The 16,082-nt window shown below is 38.4% G+C and overlaps 1 non-coding gene across 1 annotated transcript; it reads right to left on the reverse strand.

The window, feature by feature from the left end:
- Positions 1 to 10,739: 10,739 nt before the first annotated feature.
- LOC148544640 (small nucleolar RNA R71) lies at positions 10,740 to 10,847 on the reverse strand. Its single transcript, XR_015901970.1, has one exon. It is a non-coding gene; the product is annotated as a small nucleolar RNA R71 (small nucleolar RNA).
- Positions 10,848 to 16,082: the final 5,235 nt, after the last annotated feature.

Below are 16,082 nucleotides of genomic sequence, written 5' to 3' on the forward strand. Positions count from 1 at the left end.
CAGTGTGTGCGTGCGCACACAAACTAAAAATCACAAATTTTGCAACATCACAGAATTCTGGCATCAACTTCCGACGATCATATCTTTCTCTAAAAAATTTTGATTTCTACAAAATCTATACCATTTTAAAGCTCTTTAAATTATCTTTAATTTGATAAAAAAATCATTCAATTTCAAAAACTGTAGCTCAAGATATGATCTGTCAAAGTTCACCAAAAATTCATTTTTACCAAAAACACTAAAAATTCAATTTTTGCAAAACTCTCAATTCAAACCCAAACAAATCACAACCCAAACAATAGCAAAACAACATAAAAGTCCATACCAACATGCAAAACCATCATAATCCTTAATCATCAACATGCAAAACCATCATAAAAACTCATAATCATCATCAACCAACAACAACATCAACAACCACTACAAATTCTCATCAATTTCAATAATCATCCCCAAATAATATCTAACATTACCCAAATCCATCAAAATGTTTATTCCTCACATTATCCTCATAAAACTCACATCTTTCACCAATTGTCATCAACATCAATATTCATACTCTTTATCAATTAATCTCAACATTAGTAATTATCATCAACATTCATATTACCACAATCAACATACACACTTATCAACATCAACCAACATCATAATATATTATTAACACCAATAACCCTCATACCCCTTATCAACATTCCACTCATCATCAATATCATCAAACCCTCATTAACAACAATAAATTGCAACATTCATCATCCACCTCCATACAACTTATCATCAAACATCAAATTTATATACAATTAAACATACACCCAAACATTCAATCCTATCTTAAGGTCAACGAGCCTAAGTGTCTAGAAACATTATATATTACATAAAAGAAACCGAAACCATACCTTGACCGATTTTAAATATGCTCAAACACTAAACTTGATTCCAACAAGCTTCCACCAAACTCCAAACCACCAAAGCCAAACCAAAAGCCACTACCAACTCCAAAAACAAGCTTCAAACATACAACATAATCATGTATTAACAACTAAAGCTCACACTACACCAAACCACAAGGATATAGAGATTTCTTACCTTATTGAACGGTGATTGGGGGTAAAGCCTGACAATTACCCACTTCTAGAGATCACCTAAACAACCAAACTATAACCCAAAAATGCAAAAATCTAGGGCTAGAAACTGGAGTGCGAGTTGAGAGATCTTACCAATAATGCCTAGCTAGAATCGAAGAGCTTGACGAGAGCTTCGTGTGGCTGCAAACGGCTCATCAATCGGAGTTCCGTAGCTCAAGTTATGGCTCCCGAAAAGTGATGATGAATAGTAACAATGGGGTTTCACCCCCCCACCATCACCTATCCGAGCTCTCTCTCTCTCTCTTCCCTTCAAAATGAGCTTAAAGCTTATTAAACACATATATGTATGTTGGACCTTGGGCCCAGTCCAACCCGTTAGCACTTTTATCCCGTTTGGCCCACTTTGGGCCAAAACCTTTAAGATTAGAGTCCGGTTTTCGATTCTAAATTATTTTTATCCTTTCAAAATAATAAATCAATTTTCAAAAATATTATTTTCCAAAATATGTGGTACTAGACAGACTAGAGTCAGTACTATCGGCTTAAGCACCAGTACGCATTTTTACAAAACTTTTCGAAAAAGATACATTTCCAACTCAGAAAAATTCATTGAAATCAAATTTCACTTTTAAATTTTCAAATTAAAACTTCTAAATTTTGAATCTACTCCGGGCACTTAAAAATTATTATTTTACTAAAGTGGTTAAGCCGATTCTTACAGTAATGTATTTGAAAATATGGCATAAAAGTTCTGAACAGGGGTGATGCTTGTTCTATATATACTAATCTAATAACTAAGAAGTACAAAAGTATGATAGACTAGACTAGAGGTGCAAAATACGTCCTTGGGCGTACTTGAGTTGAGCATTTAGTTGACCTTGGGGTGAAGCCATGGGTGGTACTCCCTCTGGGGTGTTGGACACTAGCTTTGGACTCCTTTTTGGGCGTTGGGCGCCAGCTGCTCCCTTTTGGGCGTCCAACACCAGGAATGAGGTTGGGAGCTGGCGTTGAACGCCAGTTTTGGGTCTTCATTTTCTGAGTAAAGTATTGACTACTATATCTTGCTAGAAAGCCCTAGATATTAGCTTTCTATAGTTGTTGAGAGCGCGCCATTTGGACTTCTGTAGCTCCAAAAATGCTTCTTCGAGTGCATGGAGGTCAATCTGACAGCATCTGCAGTCCTTTCTCTATGTGTGAATTAGACTTTTCCAAAGCTTCTCAGTTTCAACCAGAATTTACCTGAAATCATCATAACACAACAACTCAAAGTAGAATCCAAAAATGTGAATTTTGCACTAAAACCTATGAAAATATAATAAAACTTAAACAAAACATAACAAAACTATATAAAAATGATGCCAAAAAGCGTATAAAATATCCGCTCATCAGAACACCAAACTTAAACTGTTTCTTGTCCCCAAGCAACCAAAAACCAAGTAGGATTAAAAAGAAGATAAGGATACAATGATTCCTAGAGTTTTCAATGAAGCTCAGTTTCAATTAGATGAGCGGGACTAGTAGCTATTCACTTCTGATTAGTTTTGGCATCTCACTTTCCATTGAAGCTCATAATAATTGACATCTTTAGGAACTTAGAATCCAGTTGATATTATTGACTCTCCTAGTTTAATTCTTTTTTATTCTTGAACACAGCTTCTTTTGAGTCTTGGCCGTGAACCTAAGCGCTTTGTTTTTCAATATTACCACCGGATACATAACTGGGTGAACCATATAAGATTGTGATTCAGCTTTGCTAGAATCCCCAGCCAGTGGTGTCCAGAGTTCTTAAGCACACTCTTTTTCTTTGGATCATGACTTTAACTGCTCAGTCTGAAGCTTTTCACTTGACACCTTCACACCACAAGCATATAGTTAGGGAAGCAGCTCATTTGAACTGTTTAGGCCAAGATTTTGTTTCTTTTAGGCCCTCCTAACCATTGATGCTCAAAGTCTTGGATCCTTGCTCTTGCCTTTTGGTTTATAGAGCTATTGGCTTTTCTTTTCTTTTTTTGCTTGCATCTCTCTTTTCTTTTCTTTTTTTGCCATTTTCTTTCTCTTTTTTTTTCTTTCTTTTTGCTGCTTTTTCTTGCTTCAAGAATCAATTGTTGGATTTTTCAGATTACCAATAATACTTCTCCTTTTTCATCATTCTTTCAAGAGCCAACATTCTTAACTCCAATATCAAATATGCATTGTTTATTCATGCATTCAGAAAGTAAAAGCAATGCCACCACATCAAATAATTGAAATATTCTTATTATATATCTCAATTTTTATGCATCCTTACTACTTCAAAAAAAATTGAAATTTTATTCAAGTTCAATGAGATGGTAAGAGGTATATTTTATACCTGATTGGTGAAAACGGAAAATAGAAACTTAAATCCTAATAATGCTTTTGCAATTCTTAAATCAAAAGACAGAAACTTAAATGTAAACTTAAATTCTACTAGTGATCATGTAAATCTAAACATAAGAAACATCAACTAAAATAGGCATAGAAATAGGGAGGTGGAACTCAACCACCTTAATCATGGTTGGCTTTAGGCTCTTCAGGCGATAATTTCTTACGCTTCAGCTCTTCTAGTTCACGCCCTTGCTTCTCTTGTTCCTTGACTAGTTTGCAAAGCATGCTAGTCTAGTCTTTTTGCTCCTCTCTTAATTGATCCAAGGTGGTTTGCAATTGTGCAACAGACGCTTCCAGTTAGGTCCAATATTCAATTGAAGGGATCTCTTGTGTTTAAAGAGGCTCAGGTGTCTTTCTTTTGGGATGATCATCTGGCAATCTGGAGCTTTCCACCACTTGCTTGGTGATTGGGCTATCTGCTGGGATGCATGAGTCTCTGTTAATCAGGACTCTAGTCTCTTTGCACAAGCGAAAGATAAGGTTTGGATAGGCCAACTTGGCTTGAGTTGACATCCTGTTTGCAACCTTGTACAGCTCAATTGGGATTAATTAGTGGACCTCCACCTCATTCCCCATCATGATGCAGTGAATCATCACAGTCTTTCTGATGCTGACTTCAGAGCGGTTGCTAGTAGGGAGTATAAAACACCCAATGAAATCCAGCCAACCCCTAGCAATTGGTTTGAGATCCAATCTTCTCAGTTGGTTTGGTTTTCCTTTTGTGTTATTGATCCACTAAGTTCCAAGTAGACATATGTCTTCTAGAATCTAATCTAGCTTGGGATTAGCCACCACCCTCCTATTAAAGGATTCTGGATCATCCCTTTGTGGAGGTAATTTAAAGATCTCTCTCACCTTATCAAGATGAAAATAGAGAGTCTTTCCCCGGACCATGGTGCAAAAAATATGGAACCCTTGTCCATCTTTCTTTTGCTTATCTGTCATCCACATATTTGCATAGAATTCATGAACCATTGTTAATCCAACATTGGTCACAGGGTCGGTCAGGGTTTCCCAGACTCTCTTTTGAATCTGCTCTTGGATCTCTGGGTACTCATATTCTTTTAATTCAAATCTGGCCTCCAGGATTACTATCCTCTTGCACATTATTTTGTAATAATGTTCTTCATGATGCTTGGTGTAGAATCTGAAAGATTTGAAAATAACTGTTGGGTTATCTTCTTTCTTGCTTCTTGGAGTAGGTTTTCCACTTTTTGGAGCCATGGAATTCGAATGGAGTGAGAAAGCAAGGCTCTTTTCACACCAAACTTAAAAGATTTGCTCGTTCCTGAGCAAAAAGAGAAGAAAGAAGACAAAGAGGAGAAGAAGAATTCGAAGGGAGGACGGATGAGCAAGGGGGTTTCGGTTGGTATATATACAGGGAGGCATAGGGTGGGTTTTCAAAATTTGAAAAAGATAGTGAAGATATGAGTCAAAATTTGGTAAAATATATATTTTAAAATTGTTAGAGTATTAAAGATATGAAAAAGATAAAGAAAGATAAGATATAAGTTATTAAAGATATAGAAAATATTTAAAAGTTTAATAAAGGATTTGAAAAAGAATTGCAAAAGATATAAAATTTTGAAAAAGATTTGAAAAAGAATTGAGAAAGATTTGAAAAGATTTTAAATTTGAAAGGAATTTGAAATTGAAATATGATGGTGGAAAGATAAGATTAAAAAGATAAGATTTGGAGAAGATATGTTTTGAAAAAGTCAAAACTCCCCCTACCTTTGTTGGGCGTTGAAGGCCCAAAATACCCCCATTCTGGCGTTCAACGCCAACTTTATGCTCCTCCTGGGTGTTGAACGCCCAGACAGTGCCTCTTGGCTGGCGTTCAACGCCAGCTTGCCACTCCTTTTTGGGTGTTAACGACCAACCAGTGCTCCCTGGCTGGCGTTCAACACCAGCTTTCTTCCCCCTTCAGGGCGTTGAACGCCCAACCAATGCTCCCTGGCTGGCGTTCAACTCTAGGCTTGCTGCTCCTTGGAGGCTTTAATCCCCCAGCCAGTACTCCCTGGCTGGCGTTCAATGCCAGTCTTGCTGTTTCTTTATGGCGTTTAACGCCCATCCTTCCCTTTTGTCTGGCATTCAACGCCAACAAGGGGCTTTCCTCAGGGGTGCTCTATTTTTAGCTCTGAACATTGCTGTCTTTGTTCTAGGAGGTATACATGATCATAAACATTAGAAAGTAAATTAACTAAGAAATACTTGAAATTTCAATAAAACTAGATTAAATGAGAACAATTAAAGAAACTGAAAACAATAATAAGCTATTAATCCTTGAGTTGCCTCCCAACAAGCGCTTCTTTACTGTCGTTTAGCTGGACTTTACTGTGCTTATGTCAGCAATAGGGTGGATTTCTCTTGCTCAACTTCACCACCCAAGTAATGTTTCACTCTCTGGCCATTAATAGTAAATCTTTTATTAGAGTGGTTACTCTGGAGTTCTATATGACCACAGGGTGATACATTAGTGATCAGGAAAGGTCTTGTCCAACGTGACTTAAGCTTTTCTGGGAAGAGCTTTAGTCTAGAATTGAAGAGTAGAACTTTCTGTCCAGGTTCAAAGACACTGGAAGATATCTTTCTGTCATGCCATTTCTTGGCCCTTTCTTTATAAATTTTTGCATTTTCAAATGCAGCAAGTCGGAATTCATCTAACTCATTTAGTTAGAGCAACTGTTTCTCTCCTGCTACCTTTGCATCAAGGTTTAGGAGTTTGGTCTCCCAGTAGGCCTTGTGTTCTAGCTCCACTGGAAGGTGGCATGCTTTCCCATACACTAATTGATATGGTAATGTTCCTATATGGGTCTTGAAACCTGTTATGTATGACCAGAGAGTATCATCAAGCTTTCTTGCCCAATCCTTTCTAGAGGTACTCACCGTCATTTCCAGGATTCTCTTCAGTTCTCTATTTGAGACCTCAGCTTACCCATTTGTCTGTGGATGATATGGGGTGGCCACTTTATGGCGAACTCCATATTGGTTCAGAATATAGTCAAGATGTTTCCATCACTGATCAGTGTTCGAGGGACACCAAACCTACTGAAGATGTTCTTCTGGAGGAACTTCATCACTACTCTAGTGTCATTCGTGGGTGATGTGACTACCTCAACCCATTTAGACACATAATTCACTACCACGAAGATATAGGTGTTTGAGTATGAAGGTGGGAAAGGTCACATGAAGTCTATGTCCTATACATCAAATAGCTCAATCTCTAGGATTTCTTGCTGAGGCATGTTGTGACCATGAGGTAGATTGCCATCTGATGAGCGGATAATTTATACGCTTTTTGGCATTGTTTTTAGTATGTTTTTAGTATATTTTAGTTAGTTTTTATTATGTTTTTATTAGTTTTTAAATAAAAATTACTCTTCTGGACTTTACTATGAGTTTGTGTGTTTTTCTGTGATTTCAGATATTTTCTGGCTGAAATTGAGGGACCTGAGCAAAAATCTGATTCAGAGGCTGAAAAAGGATTGCAGATGCTGTTGGATTCTGACCTCCCTGCACTCAAAGTGGATTTTCTGGAGCTACAGAAACCCAATTGGCGCGCTCTCAATTGAGTTGGAAAGTAGACATCCTGGGCTTTCCATCAATATATAATAGTCCATACTTTGTCCGATATTTGATGGCCCAAACAGGCGTTCTAAGTCAGCTCAAGAAATCTGGCGTTTAACTCCAAAACTGGCACAAAAGCTGGAGTTAAACGCCCAAACTGGCACAAAATCTGGTGTTTGACTCCAAGAAAAGTCTCTACACGTAAATGCTTCAATGCTCAGCCCAAGCACATACCAAGTGGGCCCGGAAGAAGATTTCTACATTAATTACTGATTTCTGTAAACCCTGGGCTACTAGTTCTCTATAAAAAGGACCTTTTGCTATTGTATTTTCATACTTTGAATCTTTGATAAGTCTTATGCTATCTTAGACACGTTTGGAGGCTTGCCATTCGGCCATGCCTGGACCTTGTTCTTATGTATTCTCAACGGTGGAGTTTCTACACACCATAGATTAAGGTGTGGAGCTCTGCTGTTCTTCATGAATTAATACAAGTACTATTATTTTTCTATTCAACTCAAGTCTATTTCTTCTCCAAGATATTCATTCGTTCTTCAACTTGATGAATGTGATGATCCGTGACACTCATCATCATTCTCATCTATGAACATGTGCCTGACAACCACCTCTGTTCTACTAGCAATGGCTTGAATGCATATCTCTTGGGTTTCTAATCTAAGATTGGAACCTTCGTGGTATAGGCTAGAATTATTGGTGGCCATTCCTGAGATCCAGAAAGTCTAAACCTTGTCTGTGGTATTCCGAGTAGGATCTGGAAAGGGATAACTGTGACGAGCTTCAAACTCGCGATTGTGGGGCGTGTGACAGACGCAAAAGGATCAATGGATCCTATTCCGACATGATCGAGAACCGACAGCTGATTAGCCGATGTTGTGACAGAGCATCAGGACCATTTTCACTGAGAGGACGGGATGTAGCCATTAACAACGGTGATGCCCAACATAAAGCTTGCCATGGAAAGGAGTATGAATGATTGGAAGAAGACAATAGGAAAGCAGAGGTTCAAGGGGAACAAAGCATCTTCATACGCTTATCTGAAATCCACCAATGAATTACATAAGTATCTCTATCTTTATTTTATGTTTATTTTCATCACCTTAAACTCCATAACCATTTGAATCCACTTGACTGAGATTTATAAGATGACCATAGCTTGCTTCAAGCCGACAATCTCCGTGGGATCGACCCTTACTCACGTAAGGTTTATTACTTGGACGACCCAGTGCACTTGCTGGTTAGTTGTACGGAATTGTGACAAAGTGTGATTCACGTTTGAGAGCTCCAAGTCCTTTGGCGCCATTGTTGATGATCACAATTTCGTGCACCAAGTTTTTGGCGCCGTTGCCGGGGAAGGAACGAATGAACGAACAACAATTTCGCATTTGTTTCCGGCAACAACAGTGCCAAGTTTGGTTCGGCAACAACACCAAGTTTTTGGCGCTGTTGCCGGGGATTGTTCGAGTTTGTACAACTGACGGTTCATCTTGTTGCTTAGATTAGGTATCTTTTCTTCAGAATTTTTAAGAATAAATTCTAGAGTTTCAAGGTGATGTTCCCACCATCACAAAAGCTGATTGATTCTCATCAATTTAGCTATTGAATGTAATGTCCTGCTGAAGCTTGGCCAAACATGTCTAATCCTTTTTAGACTGAATCTTTAGACTAACATTGCATGATTCCTAGAATTCTTATTAAAAGTTTTGATTCTTTTTATTTTCTTTTTCATATAAGTTTCGAAAATCACAAAAAAATTTATAAAACCATAAAAATAAAAAAATATTTTATGTTTCTTGTTTGAGTCTAGTATCAATTTTTAAGTTTGGTGTCAATTCCATGACTTTCTTCTTCTTGCATTTTTCAAATTTATACATATTGTTCTTCATTGATCTTCAAGTTGTTCTTGATGATTTCATTGCTCTGATATTTAAATTCTCTTGTTTAGTGTGTTTTGTTGTTTTTCATATGCATTTTTATATTGTTATAGTCCTTAGTATACAAACTTTTAAGTTTGGTGTCTTACATGCATTGTTTATTTGATCTTAGTTGCATTTTTATTGTTTCTCATCATCAAAAATTCAAAAATATTTTTCAAAACTATGTCTTTTCAAGTCAATAATACAGAGAATTGAAGATTCAGAACATTCAGCAGAGGAATCAAACAGAAAAAGCTGGGCGTTCAAAACGCCCAGTGAAGAAGGAAAACTGGCGTTTAAACGCCAGCCAGGGTACCTGGCTGGGTGTTTAACGCCCAAAAAGGTAGAGATTTGGGCGTTAAACGCCAGAATGGGCACCATTCTGGGTGTTTAACGCCAGGATGACACTAGAGGGAAGATTTTGTTTTTAATTCACATTTTTTTCAAGTTTTCATAATTTTTCAAAATCAAATCTTTTTCAAATCATATCTTTTCAATCATATCTCTTTCAAAATCAATTTCTTTCCATTTTATAATTATTTTTACTATTTTCAAAAATCCTTGCTATAATTAAAGATTTACTTCAAAATTTTCAAGTTGTTACTTGCCTATTAAGAAAGGATCAAACTTTAAATTTTAAAATCATATCTTTTAATTTCTTGATAGTCAAGTAATCAACTTTAATTTTAAAAATTTTCTTTTTCTAAATTGATTTTCAATCATATCTTTTCAAACATATCTTTTCAATCACATCTTTTTCAAAATTAATTTTTTTTCAATCATATCTTTTTCTAATTTTAAAATCTTTTTCAAAAATCACTTTATTTCTTTCCCAATCTTAGTTTTCGAAAATCTCAATCAAATTTTCAAATTTCTTTTTAATTATTTCAAAATCTTTTTAAATTATTTTCGAAAATTCTTCCCCTCTTCTCACATCCTTCTATTTAAAGGACTAAGACTCCTCATCAAGGTGCAATTTGAACTCTGTCCCTCTTGATAAGTTCGAATTCCCTCTTCTCCACCTCCTCCTTCTATTCTTCTTTTTCTCTGACACCTCAAGGAATCTCTATACTGTGACATAGAGGATTTCCTATTTTCTTGTTCTCTTCTCTTTCATATGAGCAGGAACAAAGATAAAGGCATACTTGTTCAAGCTGATCCTGAACCTAAAAGGACCTTGAAGAGAATGCTAAGAGAAGCTAAAGAACAATTCTCTTTAGAGGGCCTAACAGAACTCTTCAAAGAAGAAGAAACCATGGCAGCCGAAAACAGCAACAATGCCAACAATGCAAGGAAGGTGCTTGGTGACTTTACTGCACCTACTCCTGATTTCTATGGGAGAAGCATCTCAATCCCTGCCATTGGAGCAAACAACTTTGAGCTTAAGCCTCAATTAGTTTCTCTAATGCAACAGAATTGCAAGTTTAGCATCTCAATCCCTGCCATTGGAGCAAACAACTTTGAGCTTAAGCCTCAATTAGTTTCTCTAATGCAACAGAATTGCAAGTTTCAAGGACTTCCATTGGAAGATCCTCATCAGTTCTTAGCTGAATTCCTGCAAATCTGTAACACTGTCAAGACCAATGGGGTTGACCCTGAAGTCTACAGACTTATGCTCTTTCCTTTTGCTGTAAGAGACAGAGCTAGAACATGGTTAGATTCACAACCTAAGGAAAGCCTGAACTCTTGGGAAAAGCTAGTCAATGCCTTCTTGGCAAAGTTCTTTCCACCTCAAAAATTGAGCAAACTTAGAGTGGAAGTCCAAATCTTTAGACAGAAGGATGGTGAGTCCCTCTATGAAGCTTGGGAGAGATACAAGCAATTGATCAGAAGGTGCCCTTCTGACATGCTTTCAGAATGGAGCATCATAGGAATCTTCTATGATGGTCTGTCTGAACTATCCAAGATGTCATTGGATAGCTCTGCTGGAAGATCTCTTCATCTGAAGAAGACGCCTGCAGAAACTCAAGAACTCATTGAAATGGTTGCAAATAACCAATTCATGTACACTTCTGAAAGGAATCCTGTGAATAATGGGTCAACTCAGAAGAAAGGAGTTCTTGAGATTGATACTCTGAATGCGATATTGGCTCAGAATAAAATATTGACCCAACAAGTCAATATGATTCCTCAGAGTCTGTCTGGAATGCAAGCAGCAACAGGCAGTACTAAGGAAACTTCCTCTGCTGGAGGATCTCTTCATCTGAAGAAGACGCCTGCAGAAGCTCAAGAACTCATTGAAATGGTTGCAAATAACCAATTCATGTACACTTCTGAAAGGAATCCTGTGAACAATGGGTCAACTCAGGAGAAAAGAGTTCTTGAGATTGATACTCTGAATGCGATATTGGCTCAGAATAAAATATTGACCCAACAAGTCAATATGATTCCTCAGAGTCTGTCTGGAATGCAAGCAGCAACAGGCAGTACTAAGGAAACTTCCTCTGAAGAAGAAGCTTATGATCCTGAGAACCCAGCAATGGAAGAGGTGAATTACATGGAAGAATCCTATGGAAACACCTATAATCCTTCATGGAGAAATCATCCAAATCTCTCATAAAAGGATCAACAGAGACCTCAACAAGGTTTCAGCAACAATAATGGTGGAAGAAACAAGTTTAGCAATAGCAAGCCTTTTCCATCATCTTCTCAGCAACAGACAGAGAATTCTAAGCAAAACCCCTCTGACTTAACAACCATTGTCTCTGATCTAATCAAAACCAGTCAAAGTTTTATGACTGAAACAAGGTCCTCCATTAGAAATTTGGAGGCACAATTGGGTCAGTTGAGTAAGAAAATTACTGAAATCCCTCCTAGCACTCTCCCTAGCAATACAGAAGAGAATCCAAAAAGAGAGTGTAAGGCCATAACCACAACCCACACGGCCAAACTTGGAGAGGAGGAAGAAGCAGTGATTCCCACTGAGGAAGACCTCAATGGACGCCCACTGACCTCCATGGAGTTCCCTAATGAGGAACCATGGGAATCTGAGGCTCATTCTGAGACCATAGAGATTCCATTGAATTTACTTCTGCCTTTCATAAGCTCTGATGAGTATTCTTCCTCTGAAGAGGATGAAGATGTTACTGAAGAGTAAGTTGCTAAGTACCTTGGAGCAATCATGAAGCTAAATGCCAAGTTATTTGGTAATGAGACTTGGGAGAATGAACCTCCATTGCTCATCAAAGAACTGGATGACTTGACTAGGCAGAGATTACCTCAAAAGAGACAGGACCCTGGAAAGTTCTCAATCCCTTGTACCATAGGCACCGTGACCTTTGAGAAGGCTCTGTGTGACCTAGGGTCAAGCATAAACCTTATGCCTCTCTCTGTAATGGAGAAGCTAGGGATCATTGAGGTACAAGCTGCAAGAATCTCACTAGAGATGGCAGACAATTCAAAGAAACATACTTATGGACTTGTAGAGGATGTCTTGGTAAAGATTGAAGACCATTACATCCCTGCTGATTTCATAGTCCTAGAGACTAGGAAGTGTATGGATGAATCCATCATCCTTGGCAGACCCTTCCTAGCCACAGCAAAAGCTGTGATTGATGTTGACAGAGGAGAATTGATCATTCAAGTGAATGGAGACTCCCTTGTGTTTAAAACTCAAGGATATCCCTCTGTCACCATGGAGAGGAAGCATGAAGAGCTTCTCTCAATACAGAGTCAAACAGAGCCCCCACAGTCAAACTCTAAGTTTGGTGTTGGGAGGCCACAACTAAACTTTAAGTTTGGTGTTGAACCCCCACATTCAAACTCTAAGTTTGGTGTTGGGAGGTTTCAACATTGCTCTGAACATCTGTAAGGCTCCATCAGAGCCACTGTCAAGCTATTGACATTAAAGAAGCGCTTGTTGGGAGGTAACCCAATCGTTACTATTCTATGTTAAATTTCTATTTTCCTTTGTTATTTTATGTTTTCTGTAGGTTGATGATCATGTGAAGTCACAAAAACAATTGAAAAAGTAAAAACAGAATGAAAAACAGAACACCCTGAGGGAGACAGTTATTGGCATCTAAACGCCAGTAAAGGTAGCAGAATGGGCGTTAAACGCCCAGTCTGGCACCATTCTGGGCGTTTAACGCCAGAAAAGGGCACCAGACTGGCGTTTAATGCCAGGAATGGGTACAAAGCTGGCGTTAAACACCAGAAATGGGCAGCAGCCTGGCGTTTAATGCCAGGATTGGTAGAAAGGGGCGTTTTGCACGCCACTTAGTGCAGGGATGAGATATCCTTGACACCTCAGGATCTGTGGACCCCACAGGATCCCCACCTACCCCACCACTCTCTTTCTTCTTCACCCATTCACCAATCACCTCAATACCTCTTCCCCAAAAACCCCTCACCTATCAAATCCCACCATTCTCTTCACCACTCACATCCATCCTTCGTAAAACCATACACACCCCTCTCACCCCTATATAAACCCATCTTCACTCCTTCATTTTTACACAACCTAAACACTACTTCTCCCTCTTGGCCGAAACACAAAGCCCCCTCCATCTCCTCTATTTCTTCTCTTCTACTCTCTTCTTTCTTCTTTTGCTCGAGGACGAGCAACCTTCTAAGTTTGGTGTGGTAAAAGCTAAAGCTTTTTATTTTTCCATAACCATTTATGGCATCAAAAGCCGGAGAAACCTCTAGAAAGAGGAAAGTGAAGGCAAAAGCTTCCACCTCCGAGTCATGGGAGATGGAGAGATTCCTTTCAAGGGTGCATCAAGACCACTTCTATGAAGTTGTGGCCAAGAAGAAAGTGATCCCCGAGGTCCCTTTCAAACTCAAAAAGAATGAGTATCCGGAGATCCGATATGAGATCCGAAGAAGAGGTTGGGAAGTTCTCACCAACCCTATTCAACAAGTCGGGATCTTAATGGTTCAAGAGTTCTATGCCAATGCATGAATCACCAAGAACCATGATCAAAGTGTGAACCCGGACCCTAAGAATTGGCTTACAATGGTTCGAGGGAATTACTTAGATTTTAGTCCGGAAAATGTAAGGTTGGCATTCAACTTGCCCATGATGCAAGGAGATGCACACCCCTACACTAGAAGGGTCAACTTTGATCAAAGGTTGGACCAAGTCCTCATGGACATCTGTGAAGAGGGCGCCCAATGGAAAAGAGATTCAAGAGGGAAGCCGGTTCAACTAAGAAGGCATGACCTCAAGCCCCTGGCTAGGGGATGGTTGGAGTTCATCCAACGCTCAATCATTCCTACTAGCAACCGGTCCGAAGCTACTATAGACCGGGCTATCATGATACATAGCATCATGATTGGAGAGGAAGTGGAAGTTCATGAGGTTATATCCCAAGAACTCTACAAGGTGGCGGACAAGTCCTCTCCTTTGGCAAGGTTAGCCTTTCCTCATCTCATTTGTCACCTTTGCAATTCGGTTGGAATTGACATAGAGGGAGACATTCTCATTGATGAGGACAAACCCATCACTAAGAAAAGGATGGAGCAAACAAGAGAACCTCATCAAGAACATGAGAAAATTCCTCATCATGAAATCCCTGAGATACCTCAAGGGATGCATCTTCCTCCACAAAACTATTGGGAGCAAATCAACACCTCCCTAGGAGAATTGAGTTCCAACATGGGACAACTAAGGATGGAGCACCAAGAGCATTCTATCCTCCTCCATGAAATTAGAGAAGATCAAAGAACCATGAGAGAGGAGCAACAAAGGCAAGGAAGAGACATTAAGGAGCTCAAGCACTCCATAAGATCTTCAAGAGGAAGAACAAGCCGCCATCACTAAGGTGGACCCGTTCTTTAATTTCCTTGTTCTTTATTTTCTGTTTTTCGAAAATTATGCTTTATGTTTATCTATGTTTGTGTCTTTATTACATGATCATTAGTGTCTTAGTGTCTATGCCTTAAAGCTATGAAAATGAATCCATCACCTTTCTTAAATGAAAAATGTTTTTAATTGAAAAAGAAAAAGAAGTGCATGAATTTCAAATTTTAAAATAGTTTAATTATCTTGATGTGGTAGCAATACTATTGTTTTTCTAAATGAATGCTTGAACAGTGCATATTTTTGAATTTGATTGTTTATGAATGTTAAAATTGTTGGCTCTTGAAAGAATGAAAGGAAAAGGAGAAATGTTATCTGATGATCTGAAAAATCATAAAATTGATTCTTGAAGCAAGAAAAAGCAATGAAAAGCTTTAAAAAAAAAAAGAGGAAAAGCAAGCAGAAAAAGCCAATACCCTTTTAAACCAAAAGGCAAGGGTGATAAAAAGGATCCAAGGCTTTGAGCATCAGTGGATAGGAGGGCCCACAGGAATAAAATCCTGGCCTAAGTGGCTAAACCAAGCTGTCCCTAACCATGTGCTTGTGGCGTGAAGGTGTCAAGTGAAAACTTGAGACTGAGCGGTTAAAGTCGAGGTCCAAAGCAAAAAGAAGAGTGTGCTTAAGAACCTTGGACACCTCTAATTGGGGACTCTAACAAAACTGAGTCACAATCTGAAAAGGTTCACCCAGTTATGTGTCTGTGGCATTTATGTATCCGGTGGTAATACTGGAAAACAAAGTGCTTAGGGCCACGGCCAAGACTCATAAAGTAGCTGTGTTCAAGAATTAACATACTTAACTAGGAGAGTCAGTAACACTATTTAGATTCTGAGTTCCTATAGATGCCAATCATTCTGAACTTCAAGGGATAAAGTGAGATGCCAAAACTGTTCAGAAGCAAAAAGCTAAAAGCCCCGCTCATCTAATTAATACTGACCTTCATAAATGTTTTTGGAATTCATTGTATATTCTCTTCTTTTTTATCCTATTTGATTTTCAGTTGCTTGGGGACAAGCAACAATTTAAGTTTGGTGTTGTGATGAGCGGATAATTTATACGCTTTTTGGCATTGTTTTTAGTATGTTTTTAGTATATTTTAGTTAGTTTTTATTATGTTTTTATTAGTTTTTAAATAAAAATCACTCTTCTGGACTTTACTATGAGTTTGTGTATTTTTCTGTGATTTCAGGTATTTTCTGGCTGAAATTGAGGGACCTGAGCAAAAATCTGATTCAGAGGCTGAAAAAGGACTGTAGATGCTGTTGGATTCTGACCTCCCTA

The sequence above is a fragment of the Arachis ipaensis genome, chromosome B9 (assembly GCF_059453495.1).
Source record: "Arachis ipaensis isolate K30076 ecotype BB chromosome B9, ASM5945349v1, whole genome shotgun sequence".
Lineage (NCBI taxonomy): Eukaryota > Viridiplantae > Streptophyta > Magnoliopsida > Fabales > Fabaceae > Arachis > Arachis ipaensis.